This window comes from Arvicola amphibius, chromosome 6 (assembly GCF_903992535.2).
Source record: "Arvicola amphibius chromosome 6, mArvAmp1.2, whole genome shotgun sequence".
Classification (NCBI taxonomy): Eukaryota; Metazoa; Chordata; class Mammalia; order Rodentia; family Cricetidae; genus Arvicola; species Arvicola amphibius.
The window spans coordinates 75,105,535-75,128,608 of record NC_052052.2 but is presented as its reverse complement, the minus strand read 5'-3'; the positions used below and the strand labels follow the sequence as shown (position 1 = coordinate 75,128,608).

Sequence of the window (23,074 nt, the reverse complement as noted above, 5' to 3'; positions counted from 1 at the left end):
TCCCATTTTATTTCATGTACCTCCTATCCTGGGATGGTGCTGGCCATATTCAAATATCTAAGGGAGGCTATCCCCTACCTTAGCTAATCCCTTTGAAAATTCCTTCAAAGAAAAGACCTGAGGTATTTAACAATCATTGTGCTTCAGGTTCCAGAGCTTAATATCTTAGGTGTCAATGAACAATAGAAAATAGATTTTCCATTAGTTCTGTCCTGCCATCTCAGTGGGTGAACGCATCCCTCATGGTTCTGACTTTCTTTCTCATGATCTCTCTCCTTCTGCTCCTCATCAGAACTTTGGGAGCTCAGTCCGGTGTTCCAGTGTGGGGCTCTGTCTCTATCTCCATCCATCGCCAGGTGAAGGTTAAGGCTCACAGTGAGCCCGTCCATGCTGTAGAGTTCACATTCATTGCTCTTTGGCCTGGAGAGGGAGGGAGTGGGGGTATGGGTGGAAGGGAGGAGAGGGAAGGGGGAGGAGGAGGGGAGGAGATGGCAATTTTTAATAAAAAATAAATAAACTGGAAGAAAAAAATAGATTTTGTTTGTGCACATGAACTGTTTTAGGTCTTTCTCCTTTATTTCATGGTTTTGTATCCTTGTGATCAGTCATCTTTCAAAGCTCCTGATGATTCTGAGAGTCACTTAGTCATAATAGTAAGAAATAATTCTGTAATAAAAGTAATAATAATTCTGTCATGAAGCTTAGAATCAAGATTCACCATCAAAAGAACCTAAAATATATGACGTCTTCAGCAGTTGTTCCTAGAAGCATTTTTAAGAAGTGAATGACAGTATCTGCCAAGCTAACTCCAATCCTTTCAAGCTTTTTCTTTTATGAGCATCCAGCAAAGAGAATCTTGGAATATCTGCTATAGGTGGACAGTAACTGATTCTATGAACATGGGTTAGAGTCTGATCACCTGGTTATCATTTGCAGCTCTGCAGCAAAGTGAAAAAACTGACTTATGTCAACTCACTTGCAAAAGCAATTCTTGGAATTGCCATACATTTTTAGAGATGACTATTAAAAGTAAAGCTATATATTTAATTATAGAATGTAATATAATTAAATCAATTTCATCATAACAATAAGAAGTAGAAACAACAGTTACCAATTACTTTGCATCATTTTGATCCTAGTAGGGTTATTCTACTTAACTTCCATTTTCATTTGTATGGTAGAAACATACAAAGAGTGACTCTCTCCACTATGTTCAAATAATTTTTTTCTTTTTCTTTTCTCATTTTTTTATTAAAAATTTCCATCTCCTCCCCTCCTCCTCCCCCTTCCCTCCCCTCCCTTCCACCTATACCTCCACTCCGCCCCTCTCCAAGCCAAAGAGCCATCAGGGTTCCCTTCACTATGTTAAGTCCAAGGTCCTCCCAGCTCCCCCTAAGTCCAGGAAGGTGAGCAACCAAACTGACAAGGCTCACAGTGAGGCCGTCATGCTGTAGAACTCAAGCTCATCGCCGTTGTCCTTGGTTTCTCAGTCCTCCTCCACCGTCAGCCACATTCAGAGAGTCCAGTTTGGTCCCCTGTTCCATCAGTCCCATTCCAACTGGACGTGGTGGTCTCCCGTTAGATCTGTCCCACCGACTCAATAGGTAAACACACTCCACACGGTCCTGACTTCCTTGCTCATGATCTCCCTCCTTTTGCTCCTCATCAGGACCTTGGGAGCTCAATCCGGTGCTTCTATGTGGGGCTCTGTCTTTTTCTCCATCCAATGCCAGGTAAAGGTTCTATGGTGATACGCAAGATATTCATGAGTATGGCAATAGGATCTGTACATTTCTGGATCCCTCTCTTCAGCTGCCCAAGGAACTAGCTGGGGGCATCTTCCTGGATACCTGGGAACCCCTCTAGAGTCAAGTCTCTGCCAACCCTAGAATGGCTCCCTTAATTAAGATATGTAATTCCTTGTTCCCATATCCATCCTTCCTATATCCCAACCATCCTATTCCCCCAAGCTCTTCCCATCCTCCACTTCACACTTTTCTCTCCCCATCCCTCTATCCCCCATCCCACCCCACCCCCAAGTTCCCAATTTTTACCCGGCAATCTTGTCTACTTCCAATATCCAGGAGGATAACTATATGTTTTTCTTTGGATTCACCTTCTTATATATCTTCTCTAGGATTTTTTTTTTACAAATTATAGGCTCAATGTCCTTTATTTATGGCTAGAAACCAATTATGAGTCAGTATATCCCATGTTCATCTTTTTGGGCCTGGGTTACCTCACTCAGGATGGTGTTTTCTATTTCCTTCCATTTGCATACAAAATTCAAGATGTCATTGTTTTTTTACCGCCGAGTAGTACTCTAATATGTATATATTCCACACTTCTTCATCCATTCTTCCACTGAAGGGCATCTAGGTTGTTTCCAGGTTCTGGCTATTACAAATAATGCTGCTATAAACATAGTTGAACAAATGCTTTTGTAATATGATTGGGCATCTCTTGGGTAAATTCCCAACAGTGGGATTGCTGGGTCCTGGGGTAGGTTGATCCCAAATTTCATGAGAAACCTCTGCACTGCATTCCAAAGTGGTTGCACAAGTTTGCATTCCCACCAGCAATGGATGAGTGTACCCCTTACTCCACATCCTCTCCAGCAAAGGCTATCATTGGTGTTTTTGATTTTAGCCAATCTGACAGGTGTAAGATGGTATCTCAATGTTGTTTTGATTTGCATTTCCCTGATTGCTAAGGAGGTTGAGCATGCCCTTAAGTGTCTTTTGGCCATTCGAACTTCTTCTGTTGAGAATTCTCTGTTCAGTTCAGTGCCCCATTTTTTAATTGGGTTAATTAGCATTTTAAAGTCTAGTCACTTGAGTTCCTTATATATTTTGGAGATCAGACCTTTGTCTGTTGTGGGGTTGGTGAAGATCTTTTCCCAGTCAGTAGGCTGCCTTTTTGTCTTAGTGACAATGTCCTTTGCTTTACAGAAGCTGCTCAGCTTCAGGAGGTCCCATTTATTCAATGTTGCCCTTAATGTCTGTGCTGCTGGGGCTATACGTAGGAAGCGGTCTCCTGTGCCCAAATGTTGTAGAGTACTTCCCACTTTCTCCTCTAACAGGTTCAGTGTGTTCAGATTGATATTGAGGTCTTTAATCCATTTGGACTTGAGTTTTGTGAATGGTGATAGACACGGATCTACTTTCATTCTTCTACAGGTTGACATCCAGTTATGCCAGCACCATTTGTTGAAGATGCTTTCTTTCTTCCATTGTGTGCTTTTAGCTCCTTTATCAAATATCAGGTGTTCATAGGTTTGTGGGTTAAGATCTTGGTCTTCTATTCAATTCCATTGGTCGACTTCTCTATTTTTATGCCAATACCAAGCTGTTTTCAATACTGTAGCTCTGTAATAGAGTTTGAAGTCAGGGATGGTAATGCCTCCAGAAGTTCCTTTATTGTATAAGATTGTTTTGGCTATCCTGGGTTTCTTGTTCTTCCATATAAAGTTGATTATTGTCCTCTCAAGATCTGTGAAGAATTTTGATGGGATCTTTAAGGGGATTGCATTTAATCTATAGATTGCCTTAGGTAGTATTGCCATTTTTACTATGTTGATCCTCCCAATCCATGAGCAGGGGAGATCCTTCCATTTTCTGGTATCCTCTTCAATTTCTTTCATCAAAGACTTAAAGTTCTTGTCAAATAGGTCTTTCACTTCCTTGGTTAGATTTACCCCAAGATATTTTATGCTATTTGTAGCTATCGTGAAAGGTGACGCTTCTCTGATTTCTTTCTCTGCTTCCTTATCCTTTGTATATAGGAGGGCAACTGATTATTTGGAGTTGATCTTGTATCCTGCCACGATACTAAAGGAGTTTATCAGCTGTAGGAGTTCTTTGGTGGAGTTTTTCGGGTCGCTTATGTACACTATCGTATCATCTGCAAATAACAAAAGTTTAACTTCTTCCTTTCCAATTCAAATCCCCTTGATCCCCTTGTGTTTTCTTATTGTTATTGCTAGAACTTCAAGCACTATATTGAAGAGATAAGGGGAGAGTGGACAGCCTTGTCGTGTTCCTGAATTTAGTGGGATGGTCTTGAGTTTCTCTCCTTTTAGTTTGATGTTAGCTGTCGGCTTGCTGTAAATAGCCTTTATTATATTTAGGAATGACCCCTGTATCCCTAATTTCTCCAAGACCTTTATCATAAAGGGGTGTTGAATTTTGTCAAATGCTTTTTCTGCATCTAATTAGATGATCATATGGTTTTTATCCTTCAGTTTATTTATATGATGGATTACATTGATAGATTTTCGTATGTTGAACCAGTCCTGCATCTCTGGGATGAAGCCTACTTGATCATAGTGGATAATTTTTCTAATGTGTTCTTCGATTCTGTTTGCCAGTATTTTATTGAGAATTTTTGCATCGGTGTGATGTAGGTGTGTCTTCTATCTATCTGTTGATTTCATTTGTTAATAAAGAAACTGCCTTGGCCAGCCCTTAGGTGAGTGGAGTAGACAAAATAGGAAGAAGGAAGTGAGGTAGATGGCTCAGATAATTGCCACGCCTCTCCTAAGTTAGTCAGACTGCCCTGCCTCTCCTCAAGGAGAGAGACCCGATGAAGCTCCAGCCCAAGATGGACTTAAGCTAGAAACTTCCCGGTAAGGCACCACTTCGTGGTGCTACACAGATTATTAGATATGGGTTAGTCAAGACGTGAGTAAGAGGCTGGAATTAATGGGGCCAGGCAGTGTTTAAAAGAATACAGTTTCCATGTAATTATTTTGGGGCATAAGCTAGTCGGTGACCGGGAGCCTGGTGGCAGGAGGCCAGCCCGCAGCTGCTCACTACAGAATGGTGCCAACGTGGATAACTGAATCCACAGAAAGCTTGAGAAAGCTTGGGAAAGAATCATGTTTTCTTGGTCGTAGCTATTTCTCGGGTCTGGCTCTGCTTGCAAGAGGCAAGGAAGCACTCTCATCTAAGAGAGGCTTCCTGACTCAGCTTTAGCTGCAAAGCTCTGCAGCTTTTTTAAGAGGTCCTGCCACGAAACACTTAAACGATGTTGATGAAAAGCTGAATGCATGCTTTTCGGTTTTTAGCCGCAGCAGGAAAAAAGTTGTGCTGTTTTAAATGCTGGCTTTCTGGGCCATCCTGCCAGGGCAAACTCTGACTCTTTCAAGCAGGCAATCCTGACTACAGAGCTTTTGATTGTTGTTTAACACTGTTGCAGCTTGCTTGCTGACAGGGACCTTGAACGGCCACAGAGTTGTGGTGATAAACATGGCTACAGCTGGTACCTCTGCCATGAGGCTGGAAAGCTAAGGAATGGGCTGGATCTAGCTGTCAAAGTCACGGCTTTAGTCCTACCGATATTGTTTGGTAAATTAGAGACTTGTGTGGTCAGAAAAAGAGAGATATACAGTAAGGAGAAATTCAAAGACAAAGAAAACCTCTAAATGGTTTCCAGTGTGTTAAAAATATATGCAGGCTAAAGGTTAAAGAAGAAAGAAAGAAAGAAAGTAGTTTGTTGTTGTGTTACACACCTTTAATCCCAACAAACACTTGGCAGGCAGAGGTAGATTGACCTCTGTGACTTCAAGGTGTAGTAGCACACAACTTTAATTCCAATGCCTGGGAGGCAGAGACAGACAGATCTCTGTGAGTTCAAGGTGTGGTAGCATACACCTTTAATCCCAGCACTGGGGAGGCAGAGGCAGAAGGATCTCTATGAGTTCAAGGACAACCTGGTCTTCAGAGTTATTCCAGGACAAAGATATACAGAGAACCAGTCTCAAAAAGTAAAAGTAAAAATAAACGAAATAGAGGTTAAAACAAATCTGCACAAAGATGGAAAATATACGGAGAATCTTGATACTGCATGCTATTATGCTCTCTTTGAATTGTTTGAATGCTGAGGAAGGAGCAACCGCTGCTAAAAGATATTTGTTTATAAATGCTGCTGAACTAATCCAGAATAGATATTTTGAAAATACCTTGACTTTAAAATTTGGATCTAAGGATATGATGCTTTGGAAAAGAGATTCTTCTTTTGTTTTTACAGAAAATGAAACCCTGTGGATTGCTTCTATCCCAATATGGTATGATAGACTAAGCCCTCCTGAAGGTTGCTGTGAACACCTTAAGAAAATTACTTCACCCAACTGATCACTGAGATGAACCTGGCACACAGGTTACACCATGAAAGATCTGATTAACAGCGTCCCTATTCAGCAGGAAGCAGTTTGGAGAGAAATAACTGCGCCCATGTTCCCAAATATTGTTTATAAATGTTCTTTTACATTTAAGAGGGATATGATATAGATATAAATAATTTGCATTGATATGGATTTTGCTTTAGTGACTTAAATTTAAGGTCAATTTTGTTATATGTATATGTATTTCTGATCTTGATTAAGGTATCATGATTGTATAGTTCATTTAAAAATGTAATGTATAATTAAGAAATATAGGTTGTTAATGGATAATCATCAATAATAGTAAAGCTTATAGTCATGTTAGTTAGATTTTATAGATATATAGAGATATATTTCAGTTAGATAAGTATTCCTAATATCTTTCAAAGACTACAGAATATTCCACTTAAATGTTTTAATAACTTAAGGCTTTTCATGAGAATGAGACACATCAGCTCCTGGCAGCACCAATCTACTTCAAGAGGAAGATGGGCATAGAAGAGGATCCTTATGGAGTTTGACAGCCATTTGGGCAAGAAACTGCTCTTGCCTGGACTGTTGGATAAACTGAACACAAAGAACCAGCAGAGAGAGGACTGCTGAACTTGCCTAAAGGTGAGATGATTCTTTGGGATTCCTGATTCATGAAAGAGTCTGCGAGACATTCTACAGGACACAGCAGATACTGACTGAACTGTCTTTGAAATTTCCTGCTTCATGGGAAAGTCTGCTGGATACTGTGGGCTTATAGGCCGAAGATAGATGCCCCAACAATACAAAAGAACTTTGGGTGACTGTCCAGGCAGTGAGATATCTCTATCATTTCTAGAGTTTGGAAATTGCATATTTCTTATTTACTTAGGTAATATTGTGTCCTTCTGGAGTCTTTGATGGAGCTGAAGAATAGATAGATATAGTTTTCCTTAGTTATGATAAAAGATAAAGTAGATATAAATACTGTAACTGTAATTCTTACTTGATAACTGTTGTTATATGTAATTTTACTATGTTAAAGTGAAAGCCGTCTTTTTTGTTTAAACAGAAAAAGGGGAAATGATGTAGGTGTGTCTTCTATCTATCTGTTGATTTCATTTGTTAATAAAGAAACTGCCTTGGCCAGCCCTTAGGTGAGTGGAGTAGACAAAATAGGAAGAAGGAAGTGAGGTAGATGGCTCAGACAATTGCCACACCTCTCCTAAGTTAGTCAGACTGCACTGCCTCTCCTCAAGGAGAGAGACGCGATGAAACTCCAGCCCAAGATGGACTTAAGCTAGAAACTTCCCGGTAAGGCACCACTTTGTGGTGCTACACAGATTATTAGATATGGGTTAGTCAAGACATGAGTAAGAGGCTGGAATTAATGGGGCCAGGCAGTGTTTAAAAGAATACAGTTTCCATGTAATTATTTTGGGGCGGCAGGAGGCCAGCCCGCAGCTGCTCACTACATTGATGTTCATGAGTGAGATTGGCCTGCAATTCTCTTTCTTGGTTGAGTCTTTGTGTGGTTTAGGTATCAGGGTAACTGTAGCTTCATAAAAGGAATTTGGCAATGACTGTTCTGTTTCTATATTATGAGATACCTTAAGGAGTATAGGTATTAGGTCTTCTTGGAAGTTCTGGTAGAATTCTGCATTGAAACCATCTCATCGTGGGCTTTTTTTGGTAGGGAGGTTTCTGATAACAGTTTCTAATTCTTCACCTCTAACAGGACTATTTAGATTGTTCACCTGGTCCTGGTTTAACTTTGGTATATGGTACTTATCTAAAAGTGTCCATTTCTTTTACATTTTCCAATTTTGTGGCATACAGGCTTTTGTAGTAAGATCTAATGATTCTCTGAATTTCCTCTGTGTCTGTGGTTATGTCCCCTTTTTCATTTCTGATCTTATTAATTTGTGTGTTCTCTCTCTGCCGTTTGATTAGTTTGGCTAGGGGTTTGTCAGTCTTGCTGATTTTCTCCAAGAACCAGCTTTTTGTTTCATTGATTCTTTGGATTGTTTTCTGTGTTTCTATTTTGTTGATTTCTGCCCTCAGTTTGATAATTTCCAGTCTTCTACCCCTCCTAGGTGAGTCTGCTTCTTTTTTTTCTAGAGCTTTCAGGTGTGCTGTTAAGTCTCCAATGTGTGCTTTCTCCGTTTTTTTTAAGTGGGCACTTAGTGCTATGAATTTTCCTCTTAGCACTGCTTTCATAGTGTCCCATAAGTTTGAGTATGTTGTGTCTTTATTTTCGTTAAATTCAAGGAAGACTTTAATTTCTTTCTTTATTTCTTCCTTGACCCAGGTGTGGTTCAGTAGTTGACTGTTCAGTTTCCATGAGTTTGTAGGCTTTCTGGGGGTAGCACTGTTGTTGAATTCTAATTTTAATCCATAGTGATCCGATAAGATGCAAGTGGTTATTAATATGTTTATGTAACTGTGGAAGTTTGCTTTGTTACCGAGTATGTGGTCAATTTTCGAAAAGGTTCCATGAGCCGCAGAGAAGAAGGTATATTCTTTCCTGTTTTGGTGAAATGTTCTATAGATGTCTGTTAAGTCCATTTTGTTCATTACCTCTATTACGTCTCTTAATTCTCTGTTACATTTCTGTCAGATTGACCTTTCCATTGGTGAGAGAGGAGTGTTGAAGTCTCCCACTATCAGTGTGTTTGGTTTGATTGCTGCCTTGAGTTCTAGTAATGTTTTTTTTTTTTTTCACAAGTGGGTGCTTTTGTATTAGGGGCATAGATATTCAGGATTGAGACTTCATTCTGATAGATTTTTCCTGTTACGAGTATAGAGTATAAAGTGTCCCTTTCCATCTCTTCTGATTGATTTTAGTTTGAAGTCAACTTTGTTAGAAATTAGTATGACCACACCCGCTTGTTTCTTAGGGCCATTTGCTTGATAAACCTTTTCCCAACCCTTTACTCTGAGTAGATGTCTGTCTTTGTGGTTGAGGTGTGTTTCTTGTAAACAGCAGAATGTTGGATCCTGTTTTCGTATCCCATCTCTTAGCCTGTGCCTTTTTATAGGTGAATTGAGTCCATTGATATTAAGTGATATTAATGACCAGTGGATGTTAACTCCAGTTGTCATTTTTTATTTGGTAGTAGAGATTGTGTGTTTCCTTTCTTTGAGATATGCTGGTGAAGGGTCGTTAGATGTCTGAGTTATTTTGGGCAATGCTGGTCTCCTTTGTTTCTCAATTTCCTTCTATTACTTTCTGTAAGGCTGGATTTGTGGCTACGTATTGTCTAAATTTGGTTTTATCCTGGAATATTTTGTTTTCTCCATTTATAGTGAATGAAAGCTTGGCTGGGTATAGTAATCTGGGCTTGCATCCATGGTCTCTTAGTTTCTGCAAAACATCTATCCAGGACCTTCTGGCTTTCATGGTTTCCATAGAGAAGTCAGGTGTTAGTCTGATAGGTTTACCTTTATATGTTACTTGATCTTTTTCCTTTGCAGCTCTTAATATTCTCTCTTTATTCTGTATGTTTTGGGTTTTGATTATAATATGGCGAGGGGATGATTTTTTTTGATCCAGTCTATTTGGTGTTCTGTAAGCTTCTTGAACCTTAATAGGAATATCTTTCTTTAGGTTTGGGAAGTTTTCTTCTATAATTTTATTAAATATATTTTCTGGACCATTGAGCTGTAATTCTTCTCCTTCTTCTATGCCTATTATTCTTAGGTTTGGTCTTTTTATTGTGTCCCAGATTTCCTGAATGTTTTGTGATGAGGATTTGTTGGATTTGCTGTTTTCTTTGATCAGTGCGTTTATTTTCTCTAGGGTATCTTCAGAATCTGAGATTCTTTCTTCTATCTCTTGTATTCTGTTGGTTATGCTTGTTTCTGTAGTCTCTGTTCGTTTACATAGATTTTCCATATCCAGCTGGCCCTCGGGTTGTGTTTTCTTCCTTGCCTCCATTTCAGTTTTCAAGTCTTGCACTGTTTCCATTATCTGTTTGATTGTTTTTTCTTGGTTTCCTAGGATATCATTTATGGATTTACTCAATTCTTCAAACTTTTTGTTATTCTTCTCGTCTATTTCCTTAAGGGAGTTTTTCACCTTCTGTTTAAGGGACTCTATTACTTTCATAAAGTCAATTTTTTCTACTTCTTCTTGATTAGTGTGTTCAAGTCCTCCTGTTATAATTTCGCTTGGTTCTGGTGCTTTCATGTTGTTTTTCAAATTGTTGGAGGAATTCTTGCATTGGCGCCTGCCCATTTCTTCCTCTGAATAATCCCCTTTGGGTCTTTTAGAAGTTCAATTCACCCCAATGAATTCAATTCACTCACTCCAATGAATGATGGATCTTCTGGTAGACAGTCAGGTCTCCTTGCTGGCCAAGGGGCTCACTGACAAAGGGCCTACCTTGCTGCAGGCAGGCTATTGAAACAGGGGACCTCCCACCGGCCTGGGTGCACTCAATTCCAGGTCCTCGGTGCCCAAACAGGCTGAGCTGTGGGATTTTGTGGCCCCAAAGACAGGAGGATGAAGCAGGGGTGGGGGTTTCTTGGTGCAAGCTGGGAAGGGACAGGAAGAGAGAGGCAGTATCTGGGGAGAATAACCCCTGCAGGAAGAGCAGGAAGTGTGTGTGTGGGGGGGGTTGGGGAATGTCGGTGGTCCCTCTCTGGGCAGCTGCAGAGGTTCAGGCACTCACTCACCCCAATGAATGATGGATCTTCTAGTAGACAGTCAGGTTTTCTTGCTGGCCAAGCAGCTTGGTGACAAAGGGCCTACCTGGCTGCAGGCAGGCTATTGGAGCAGGGGACCTCCCACTGACCTGGGTGCACTCAATTCCCAGTCCAGGCGCCCAAACAGGCTGGGCTGTGGGATTTTGTGGCCCCAAAGATGGGAGGATGAAGCAGGGGTGGGCTATGTTCAAATAATTTGTAGATCTAGATTGACCTTGGTGGGGTATTTAAACCAAGGAAAAAGAAATGAAAAAAAAAAGGAAGAAGGAAGAAAGGAAGGAAGGAAAGAAAGAACTTTGAACCTTTTCCTATTTTGAATTTATTTTAGACTGAGATGGTAAATATTTTTTGTTTTTCTTTTTCCTGTTTTTCTATTATTTTTATAGCCCTTACAGTATAGAAAAGTCTTTTTCTTTGGCTAATTGTTGTGAGTTAAAGTATTCATTGAACATGCATGCTTAATTTTTTATTTTCCATGTCTCATGTGTGACTGTGGTATTTGCTAGGGAAGAATGATTGATCTGTGAGGACAACAGCATAGCACAACTTCAGGAGATGATACAGTGAGACACTCTGCTTATTCTGGAAGGCATTTCCACCTCTATTTTGTTTATGATGCCCAGTGGTGGTTGGGAATGAAAGTTATGTTTTTACTGTTGAAAAATTGGTTGATAAAATCACTTCAGCCTCTTGCTGTTTACAATACACACTTTGGCAAATGTACTAGTTAAGTAAAGAATGATTTCAAACTTACGCCCTTTGGCTGGTACAGATAAAGACAAAGGTTGGCATATGTTGTCTCATATCTGTGTTTCATTCATTTAGTTTTGGTGGTGATACAAAGCTCCAAATGGAGCCTACTTCGTTTCCTTTAGATTTTAATAGAAGAAAAGAAATATGAGCACATTACTTAATAAAAAGTAAATGAATACAAGAACATGACATGCTGGACAATGGATGTCTTCTCTACCTATTCTCAAATTTGCAAAATACGCATAATTGTTCTTAATAGCTAAGAAAAAACTGGCTCATTTGGGCAGGGATTATTATTATTATTAATGACTAGATTCCTTTCAGAATCAACAGGAGGTTTAGCAGGCTGGTTACAGAAATGTAAAGCCATGAAATAAAGGTTAAACAACACCCTAAAAGGTTGATGTACACAGATAAATGTTATTATTGTTCATTGACATCTGAAACATCAAGATCTCTGTTACACCCACTACTACTACTGCTACTACTGCAATATGTTTGTTGACTTCCATCATGACTAGAAAATTCCACTGTGTTTCTTACATTTTTCCCTATTAGTTTCTGAATGCAGATCAGGGAAGGTGTACATTATTAATAGATATAACTAGTGCCAATCATGAATAAAAAGGAAGCTAGAATGTGTGCTTATTTTGTCTTTTGAGCTTTAGTTAATAGTGACCCATGATATAAGAATACAGATACAGGGAGGAAGAGAAACAGTGGAATTTTCTAGTCATGATGGAAGTCAACAAACATATTGCAGTAGTAGCAGTAGTAGTAAAACTACTACTACTTGGTAGAAAGAACTATATTTCTCTTAAGAACTATTTTGAATTAAAGTCTTGAACCTTAGCATGACACTGTTGGGAAATTGAAGATATTTTAAGAAATGGAGCCTCTTAGGAGGTCTTGTAGCAATTAGCTTTGTGAGCTTGCAGGCAGAAGATTTGCACCAGTCCCATCTTTTATTTCTTTGCTTTCTGGACATGGGGTAAAGCGTTATACACTGCGAACACACTTCTGTATGCCTTCTGCTTCAGTGCCAAGTCTATAGCAATGGAGCCAAGTTATTGTGACCAAAAACTGCGCCAGAATCAATTCTTTCTATTAACTAGATTATCTGATCTCAGGTGTTGTGTTACTGTACTAATGAAAAGACAATTAAGACACAAACCTATATGGAAAAACTAAGAGAAATTTAATTTATTGTAGTTGTATGATGGAGGAGGGTCATCTGTCTATGTGTTACTTTCATTGGTTAATAAAGAAACTACCTTGGCCCTTTAATAGGACAGAAAATTAGGTAGGCGGAATAGACAGAACAGAATTGTGGGAGAAAGAAAGCAGTGTCAGGCAGACGCCTCAGTCAGTCGCCATGCCTCTCCTCTCTGAGACGGATGCAGGTTGAGATCTTTCCTGGTAAGACACCACCTCGTGGTTCTACACAGATTACTAAATATGGGTTAAAGCAAGATGTGAGAGTTAGCCAATAAGAGGTTGAAACTAATGGATCAGGCAGTGTTTAAAAGAATACAATTTGTGTGTTGATATTTCAGGGCATAAGCTAGCCAGGCGGCCAGGATCTGGGTGGCAGGAATGCAGCCCACTGATCCTCACTACAGTTGTACTTTTTTATACCTGGTGTGTTTGTTTTGCCTTGCTGGACAGCATATGGTAGGAAGCATTTCCAAGAGCCCTGGGGACACTGCACCTGTATTTCCTGCAACAATGTGATGTTTTTATTCTTGAAAAGAAAAAGCAATGCTCTAGCATGCACAGAACATATGCTAATCAGCTCATTCTTCAGGCACAATAATGTGTTCATTGTTTAGACATTGGAATTGTTCATTACAAAATGACACAGTGTTTGCCAATTGTGTCTTCATTATAAATGTAAATATTAACTGGTGATATGTGAAAGAATACAAAAAGTCAACAGCAATTAATTGGCTTCTGCAGTAATTAACAACTGTAAGGCAAACACTTAGGAGCCCTTGTAATCGGCTGCATTAGGAAGACACCTCCTGTACAGATCTAATTAGCAATGTAAATAGTTCAGAAATTATATGCCTCTTGCCTTTACACTCCCTGAAGTAATGTTCATTAATGGGGGGAAAATTACTAGCAAAGTCATTTACATTGTTGTGTGTTAATGTCTCTACAACAAAGACTCTCGTGTTTGCCTCAGACTGGACCATTCTGAGCTGTGGCTTGTAGACCCACACAGCTGTAATTAGGATGCCTTTGCAAACACTAGGCACATGAACTGATGGGATCTTATTCTGCTGTGAGGTAATCCTTCATGATGTATACTCTGCATAAGAACACTACAAAAGGGATGGGAGTAAAAAGAAAGACTGAAACTGAGAAATATCTATTTTTTCATGGGACAGTGAAGTACTGTAAATGTAATATTGAAAGATTATTCGCAAAATTTTATGCCAGTTCTGTGATTTTTTTTTAGCAATGAAGATCATCAATATATAATGGGTCAAATGAATGAGGTGATATGATCAAATTATTGTTGAGGATTATGGTAGTGGCAATCTGACTATTTTTTAAAAATAGCTTTTCCTTTTATAGAGAATTCATATCTTACAAATCTAAAACAGAATTCGAGTGTGCTTTGTGGCTGAGATGCCTAGGTTGAGTCTTAGATATCTAGATAACAGCACTCTGATTTGCATCATTCACATATAACTAAGTGGCTTCTAATCATCCTCTGGTGGATCATGACTTTTAGCTGAAAAACAGCAAGAAATAAAATGACCCCCTAAGATTGCGGAGCCATAGATTTCTTTTAATCCAGTCAAGAACTCTCTTAAAAACTTTTAATTAATTACTGGAATAAAAAGCAAAGATAAAAACCTCATCAAGTCTTTAATATATTTTGAAGATAATCAAATATGAGATATCCCTGAGTCAATATTCAGTGATATTAGAAGCCAAGATAAAGCATTAAAACAACAAGGCTTATTAAAATATAGCCGAGGTTAATGAACAAAATTTTACTTGGTTTTAAATTTGAAATGTGAATAAACTTAGAATCTCTTAAGAAGATGTGGGTAGCTATGATCAAATACATTATATGAATGAATGAAAATGTCATCATAACATTCTTTGTACAATTGATATATGCATGTGCCCTTTAAAAGCCATAATGCTTAAGCAAGATTATAAAGTTTTGAGGGAGGTGATTAGAAATACAGTATACAGGACAAGTCAGAAAGCAGCTGCACTGATTTTGTGCTACCATACTCTAACCTGCAATTCAGTTTGGTGTCATGCTTTAACAAGGAGAGAAAATATGCAGAATTTATCAGAGAAAGTCAAGAATAACAGTATTGTAAAAGTCATGACTTCTGGGGAGTCAGTGACAGTATTTGCGGTCCACGTGTGAGAAGAGAGCTTCTCTAATTTAATCAGTAGAATTCCTACTGGAGTAGTGGAGAATGGTGCTTCCTGGCCTCAAATATGAAACTAGTGTTGAAGTGGAAATACCTTGTGATGATTTTATCTTAACATATGTAGAAAAGTTTGAAAAATTAGGCTTGTTAGATAGCCAGAAGTGGTGTTTTAGAAATTGTATTCGTCATCTGTAACTACTCATTAAAAAGCCTGGAATGCTACAACACGAGCTTGTGTATTATGGTAGTCACCAAATATGATAAATCAAATGTACAAAACAATGCCCATGTGTGCGTAGATCAGGATTGATAGAGGGGATACAGAGATAAAAGATAAGATAGGCATTTTCATAAGTGGTATTTTTTTAATCTGAATAACTGAAGGACGTCAGTCTCTGAGGAACGGAAGACAGTGTGCTGTGGTATCAGGGGCTTGAAGGAGGTAAGGGCATATTAGTGAGAGGATTTAGTGGATGGCTTCCTTTTTCTTTCTTCTTTATTAACTTTCTTATTGTTTATTTGTGGATTTTACATCATGTATCCTGATCCCAGTCATCTCCCCATCCTGTCGCCTCTGCCCTATGCCGTTGTGACTTCCCCTTTAAAAGTATAACCAAAATCCAAAACAAAACAAGAACCATCAGCATGGGCGCTGGAGTGTGGCCCAGTGAGTCACACAATACACCCTTTAGTTCATATATCTTTACTTGTATGTATTCTTTGCAATGGATCATTGGTCTGGTTTGAGGCCTCTGGTTTCTGCTACTTTTTTGGCCTCTGGTTTCTGCTACCCTATTGGCCCTCACTGGGACTCCTCTTGGATATGCTGTTGTTGTCTTGTGTCATGGAGACACCATAGCTTTTGATTAGCAGGTCTGACCCCTTCACAAACTCCAGCAGTTCATAGATTAGGTGGTTACACAGGTTGACTAATTTATATCTCTGATTCTGGGCCTGTATGGTATCTGGGCTGGTCAGCCTGCCAGATTTCGCTCATCATCACCACCAGGGTGAGCTCTCCAGCACTGCCTCATCTAGCTCACACAGTGTAGCATGCAGCAAGGAGCAGGGCTAGCTGTCCTGCTGTCACACCCTCAGGTCTGGTTCTCCCGCACTCACACCACAAGTGACAGCTCTGCTGTTTTGACCAGGTTACTGCAGGGCCTGCTCTCATAATGGCTGTAGTTGGTGAGGGATAGGGACAGGTGTTCTGTTCTCAGGCCCCCAAGGCCAGCTCTCCCTCCCACTACAATTGGCAAGGGGGTAGCAGAGAGGGCATATTTACCCCAGCCATGGCACCAGATGCCACATGAGAGAGGAGGCAGGCGCTGCTCTCCAGCTCTCATGCCCACAGAACTGTCTCACCTCCGCTCCTGACAATAGGCTCAGCTCTATTGTGCTCTCCAGGCAAGATGTAGGGTCTGCTCTCCTGTATGAGCTGCAGTCAGTGAGAGGCAGGACCAGCTCTCCCTCTCTTATGATCCCAGGGCCAGTTCTCCCACCCACTGCAGGTGGTAAGGGAAAAGGCGAGAGGGCATTGTTCCCTCACGAATGCCAGTCACCACATGGTTGATGGGTTGGTATTGGCTCTCATGCCTTCTGGACTGGCCTACCTGCAACCCCACCAAGAGGGTCCACTCTGCTGTGCTACCTGGGTGAGGAGCAGTGCCAATTCCTCCACTTTTATGAGCCTAGGGCCAGCTCTCCCACTCACTACAGGCAGAGAGAGGTGTGTTAATCCCTTGCCCACTATTCCATATTGCAGATGAGAAGTGGGGTCAGATCTCTCTCTCACTTTTACCAGGGGCAGATCATCTGCACTCCCATCAACAGGTCAGCTCTACTGTGTTGCCCAGGTGAGGTGGAGGAACCACTCTTCCAAGTACTGCAGCCAAAGAGGGGCAGGTTCAATTCTCCTACTCATGTGACCCTGGGGCAAGCTTTCCCTGTCTGCTATATACGGTAAGGGGCAAGGGGAAAGGGGCAAGGGGCAAGGGATGAGAAACATGTCTCTCTCTAGCCTATGCTACTGCATGACAGACAACAGGGCTAGTTCTCCTACTCTCACACCTTCAGGGCCAGCTCACCTGCATCCGTGCCAAGAAGGCCAACTCCATTATGCTGCCCCCATGAAGTGCAGGGCCCATTCTCCTGAGTGAGAGGTAGGTTCTCCTGTAGTTGGTGAGGGCAGGGCCAGTTCTCCCTAGTACTGCAGCCAGTGAAGGGTGAGACCAACTCTGTTCATTCTTATCCTCATTGCCTTAGGTGGCAACAGGAGCCATTAACCTCACCATAGACTGTGGTCACAGCAGGGCCATAGACGCAAACTTGGCCCCTGAGGCAGTCCAGGCCTGGATGACACCATGGCCCTAGGTGGCAGCACAGACCACTCAGGTCTATATGGCCTAGCAGAGGCTCAGCCATTGGGCACTAAGATGGCCCTATGTGGCAGTCCATATCCCTGTCTGTGTTGCCCTTGGTGGCAATATGGGCCATAGTTACCCACACATACTCCAGCTGCGGTTGGACCTGGACACAGACATGGTCCTTTGCAGCAGCCCAGATCCAGATGTCACCATGGGCCTCATTGGCAACACAGGTCACTCAGTCCAGCATGGACCCAGTGGCATGGCCTTGGAACACCCACAACGCCCAAAGCAGCAGTTCAAACCCCAGGCATCCACATGGGCATTGATGGCAACTGGCAACAGTATCCTTGGCCATCAACACAGACCCTGATTGCTACTGGACCATGGACCCAGATAGTATATACCTATCTGACCTCAGTTCTGCTTCTGTGTGTTTAGATAGAAATTGACTGTGCTAGCAGACATGTGGTATTTCTGGAATAGCATTTACAAGACTAAAACACTTTTATCTTTTGGTTGCTATAAACAGAGAATTAAAATGGATTGAAGATCGTTTGCTTATTCAGAAGTCAGAATCAGTGAGTAAACATAATTTGAGTAATTATTTTAATAACTGTAAATTAAGGCACATGAGTAGGAGCTGCATTAATAGTCCACAAATATTTGTAGAAACATCCCTACCAAATGTAAATTTCATGAAAGGACAACTATGTAATACCTGAAAGTATTGCACAGGATCAGCTGTAATAAAAAGCAGATGTCACTAGGACAGGATTCATGGTTATGCAGTATGTGTGTTTTATTATTCAGTTTTTTAAATCACAAGTATACAAATCTTTGTGCTGAACTATTAAGAAACCATCAAAAGATTTTATGATAAATGATGACAGCATGAACACTTAGCTTTGTATTACACCGTCAATACATAATACATGAAGCAAACATGTATTTGTTTATGATTAAGCCTGAAATGCAAGTTTTGCTGTGATTAAATTGCAAGTTGATATGGTCTTTCAAAGTTAGTATGGGGCATATTAAATTATGATATTAATGAATTATTCTATGCTGAGGGTATAGTAGAAGTAAACATCATGAATAAAACAGAATATCTCTTATTATTGATATCTCATTAAGTATAGTTTTTATTTATTTTTCTGTTAACAGATTATAAAGAAATTATAGTATACATGTCATTTGCAAAATACAGAGTATGCACTGGACATAGGAAAAACAGAAGTTCTAAATTCTCCAGGCTTGCAGCCTGACTGGGAGGTGGGTAGGGGCAAAAATATACTCTGGGGAATAAGCAAAGTCTCACTTTATTTTGATAGTTAATTATAAAGAAATTAAAGCAGAGTAATTTATATTGAGAATGATAGAGGTGAAGAACCCTGAGATAGGTTGTCTTGGAAAGTCTATTTCTTTTTAGAGATAATATTAGAAAAGTTTCTATTATGGAAAGAAAGGTGTTCAAAGAATCTATAAGACTAATTCACTCATTTGATGGGAACATATCATATTGATAATAAACTTCTGTTCAAACAGTAAGGAAGAAAGAGAGAAATCTGTGACCAAAATATGAAGACTCAGTGGTAAGGAAGGTGTCTTGTGATGCTAACACAAACAGGCATGCATAATCTTTTAAAATTAAAGAACTTATATTTTATTTTTAAGATAAACTGATAGTGATTCAAGCTAGACCAAAGGGGTCAAAATTGTCAATAACCTCTTTTGTCAATGAATGTTTATTGACACATAGATACACAAGTAGTTTTGCATCTGCTACATGAGCAGAACTGAGTACTTTTGAAAAAAAAGTTCTCCCTACAACTGAAACTATTCATTATTTGAATATTTCTATAAATAAATAAGCAAAATATGTGCCCATCGATGAGCTCAGGATTAATGTGTTTTGTGCAAGGGATGCATGGTCTCTGAAGGGTCAGAAGTGGAAATACCAATCAAGATTTTTTCTAAAATAGGATAGTGTCTTATTAGAGGTTGGTCGCAGGGTAGACAAGTGGGCATTATGTGACCATATATGTGATGGTTTCTTTCTTTACTGTCTCTGTTGTTTCAGTGATTTATACATCTATTTCTTGTATTACCAAACTGCGTTGGCTACCATAGCTTCATCTTTTTAAATTTTACTTTTTAATAGTTGAGAATTTTGTACAATTATTTTGAACATACTCATCCCATTCACAACTTCTCCCAGATCCAGTCCCCCTTGTCTATCCACCTAACACGGTCTTTCATTTTTTCTCATAAAGTCTCATTAGTGCTGCCCATGTATTTATGAGTGCATGGCTTTCGATTGGAGCCTGGTCAACTTATCAGTGGCAACAGTCTTAAAGAAAATTAACTGTCGCTTCTCCAGAAATTATCAATTGACAATAGCTCTTAGCTTTAGTTTTATTTTCTGATGTGGAGTCCTATGTAGCCAAGGCCAGACTGGCCTTAACCTCATGGTTCACTGGGCTATCAAACAGACTGTATCTGGAATCAAAGTAAAACAGAAGATGCTGGGCATTCCTGTAAAGGCTATTCTTGATTATATTATTTGAAGCAGGAAAACTTACCTGATATGTGATTGGTACGTTCTAGTGGCAGTGCAGATAGCAGAACATGAAGGGAGGAACTTTTGCCTGCTTGCTCCCACTCTTGCTGGCAAGAATATCTATAATCTTGCTGTGACATTCCTTCATGAATATTAGAACTAACTTTTTCAGTATTCTTATGTATACTGAAATCCAGAAGTTCCTCAAGAATCCTCTAGCTCTTCAGCACCAGACTGGGACTTCTAAGATACCCAGCCTAATGAATTGAACAGTTACTAGATTCTTGCATTCTCCAGATTAGGGAAGCCATTGTTAGACTACCTCAATGACAGATATATTACCAGTCTACCAGAAGGCAGCCTTTCCTAGTGATTTCTGCTTCTTTTCCTGTCTCTGGGGTCCTGCTTGAGTTCCCGCGCTGACTTCCCTCCGTGATGCACTGTGATACAGAAATGTAAGTCAAATAAACCTAAGTGCCTTTAGTCAGAATATTTTGTCACAGTAACAGAGAAGCAAACTCAGAAAGCTGGGATTTTAGGCATGATCCATTAGTATAAACTGATCATTGTAGCTTTACAATAAATAAAATTTGAACTGTTCTTTGCTGTTGCTGTTATCTGTGGATCTCTTGGAATTCTATATAAATTTTAGAGTAGATTTTTTTCTACTGTAAAATAAATTTTAAGGTTTTAATAGGGATTACAGTAAATCTATAAATCAGTTGTTATATAGATTTCTTAAAGATAGACCTGTTTTAATTGTGAAGAAAAAATTAAAACAAGAACAAAACACCAATCAAGGACATTCAAACATCCTTTTAATACTATTTATAAAATAGTATTAAATACTATAAAATCTTCAAATAAAATAAAATCTGAAAATTAGAACTCCCAAGAGTAACCTAAGAACAGGTTGGGAGTAGTTCAGTTGGCAGAAAGCTAACTCAGCAGACATGAGCTTAGATTTAACCCCATCACTGCTCAAAACTAGATATGGTGGCCCATTCCTATAATTCCATCATTTGGGAGTGAAAGGTGGAAGCACAAAGATTAGATGCAGCTCAAGGTCATCCTTGGATACTTACAGAGTATAATGTATACAAAATGTAACCTAAGGGTATTAAAATTAATTATAATTTAGTATCCTGTATAGGGCATTGAAACATCAATAAAAAGGAATAAAGTACAAGGAAATTAGAATAAAATTTACTAATTAGTAAACCATAATTTCTTGATATTGGTTTATTGATTGGAGTATGTAGTATACTAATATAATATAGACACTGTCAGCCAAAGTTTAATAGTAGTACATTCTAATTAGATAGATGAATAGAAAGGATGAATAACAGAATATGTTAATGAAATTATAGGAAACTATAGAACTGTCACAGATCTGGGTGGATTTCCCAGCCCTGGAATGCGATCTGGCAGTATCTCGAAAGCTGAGAATATGCTTAACTTCACATGCTCTGTCCAACAGGAATTTAGAACCTTTGCTCACCAAAAAGTTTATTCTCTAGTGTTCAGAATGGCACGGTCTACAATAGCTCCAATAGAAACTGATATCAAAAGGTACAAGTGGGGTATATCAAAAAAATAAACAAAAAATGATCAACACTCTTTCTAAAATTATCAGCTATGGTAGTAACTAAGGCCTCAACTCTTACAATCACCCACAGCAGTCAGAGTTCCATGAATCTCTTAGGGACTACAGTTCAGGTACAATTGGAACTTTGTATTTGCCTCAGAAAAAGAGTTCAGGGGAAGCCAAAAGGAAATAGAGTTGGAGTTAACTAAAAGACATTTAGAAGATTTATTATGAGTTTAATAATCTTAGTTTAATCTTATTGTTTAAGAATTCCATAGACATGTATGATGTGTTTTGATTATTTCCATCCCCATATCCTCTCTTCCAATCCCTCTCCTATCTCTCCTACCACTTTCCCATTTTTTAACACAGGTTTTCAGCAAGAGGATGAAGGGGAAGAGGTGCTTAGAAAAAAAAGAAGATACCCATGAGAGCATAAGCTTGAGCTTCTCAGAGAAGAATCACATATTCCTGTCTTTACAATACTCATGTTTATGATTTGACTGCACTCTGCAGAATTTATCCTAGAAGGATTGCTAAGGAACCTAAATGAGATCACGAGTGATTCTGGACTATACCTGAAAGAATCACAATTGATAAGGTGAACCTCTTGACAGAGGAGCACATGTAAGGGTAGCTCCTCTGTAAACAAAGTTTACAGTCTTAGGAGATTCCAAGAACTATTCAGACACATTCAGATCTCAAGTTTTGTTCATTTTTTAAAATTTTTTTTAAAGTTCATTTTACATTTGTGGATGTTTTGCTTACATGTATATCTGTGTACCACATGCCTGCCTGGTCCTGGCAGAAGACAGAAGAGTTTATCAGATCCCTGGGAATTGGAGCTGGGAACTGGAGTTGTGAACTGCCATATGGGTACAAGGAGCTAAACCCAGGTTCTCTGGAAGGGAAGCCAGTGCGTTTAACCACCGTGCAAGCTTTCTACCCATCGCTGTTTATTTTTAACTTTAAATTATTTTTACTTGAAAATATTCTTATATAAAAGTCACATTTCCTTCATGCTGGCAACTATCACAGAAAATGCTAACTGTGCTGGAATTCTTTCTTCTTGGCTGACAAAAGTCTTCAACCAGATCCAGGTGAGGGACTCACTACTATGCCTTTCTTTGCTAAAACAAAGTTTTAGGATGCTTTCTAGAAAAAAAGAAGAAAGAAAAAACACAAAAAACAAACAAAGTCTGGAAGATTATGAATTGTCAGCTGAGAACTTCTTATTGCTTAGGGATTATCATACTAACTTTTAAAATTTTATGTAAAATTTATATTTCAAATGAGCTGATTGCTAGGATATAAGTCATATTTTCCCTTTTTCCTATGCTTTTCCAATATTGGATAATCCATTCTACTTAAATAACTAAACAAATCAGTAAGGAAATTTGCAATTTAGTAGCATAATTGCTTTTCGATCAGGAATTTTATGTTGTATATTTGAAAAGATATAAATACATTGCTTCTTAATGAAATTGGGTATTTTATAATAGTACTACTTTGGGGTTGAAGATGAAAGATGTCAGAGTTTCATAACTGTTGGAA

At 39.2% G+C, this 23,074-nt stretch overlaps 2 pseudogenes; one reads left to right on the top strand and one right to left on the bottom strand.

The window, feature by feature from the left end:
* LOC119817290 overlaps positions 1–16,349 on the bottom strand; it is a 188,162-nt pseudogene extending 171,813 nt beyond the window's left edge.
* Positions 16,350–17,490: 1,141 nt separating this feature from the next.
* LOC121677228 overlaps positions 17,491–23,074 on the top strand; it is a 56,435-nt pseudogene continuing 50,851 nt past the window's right edge.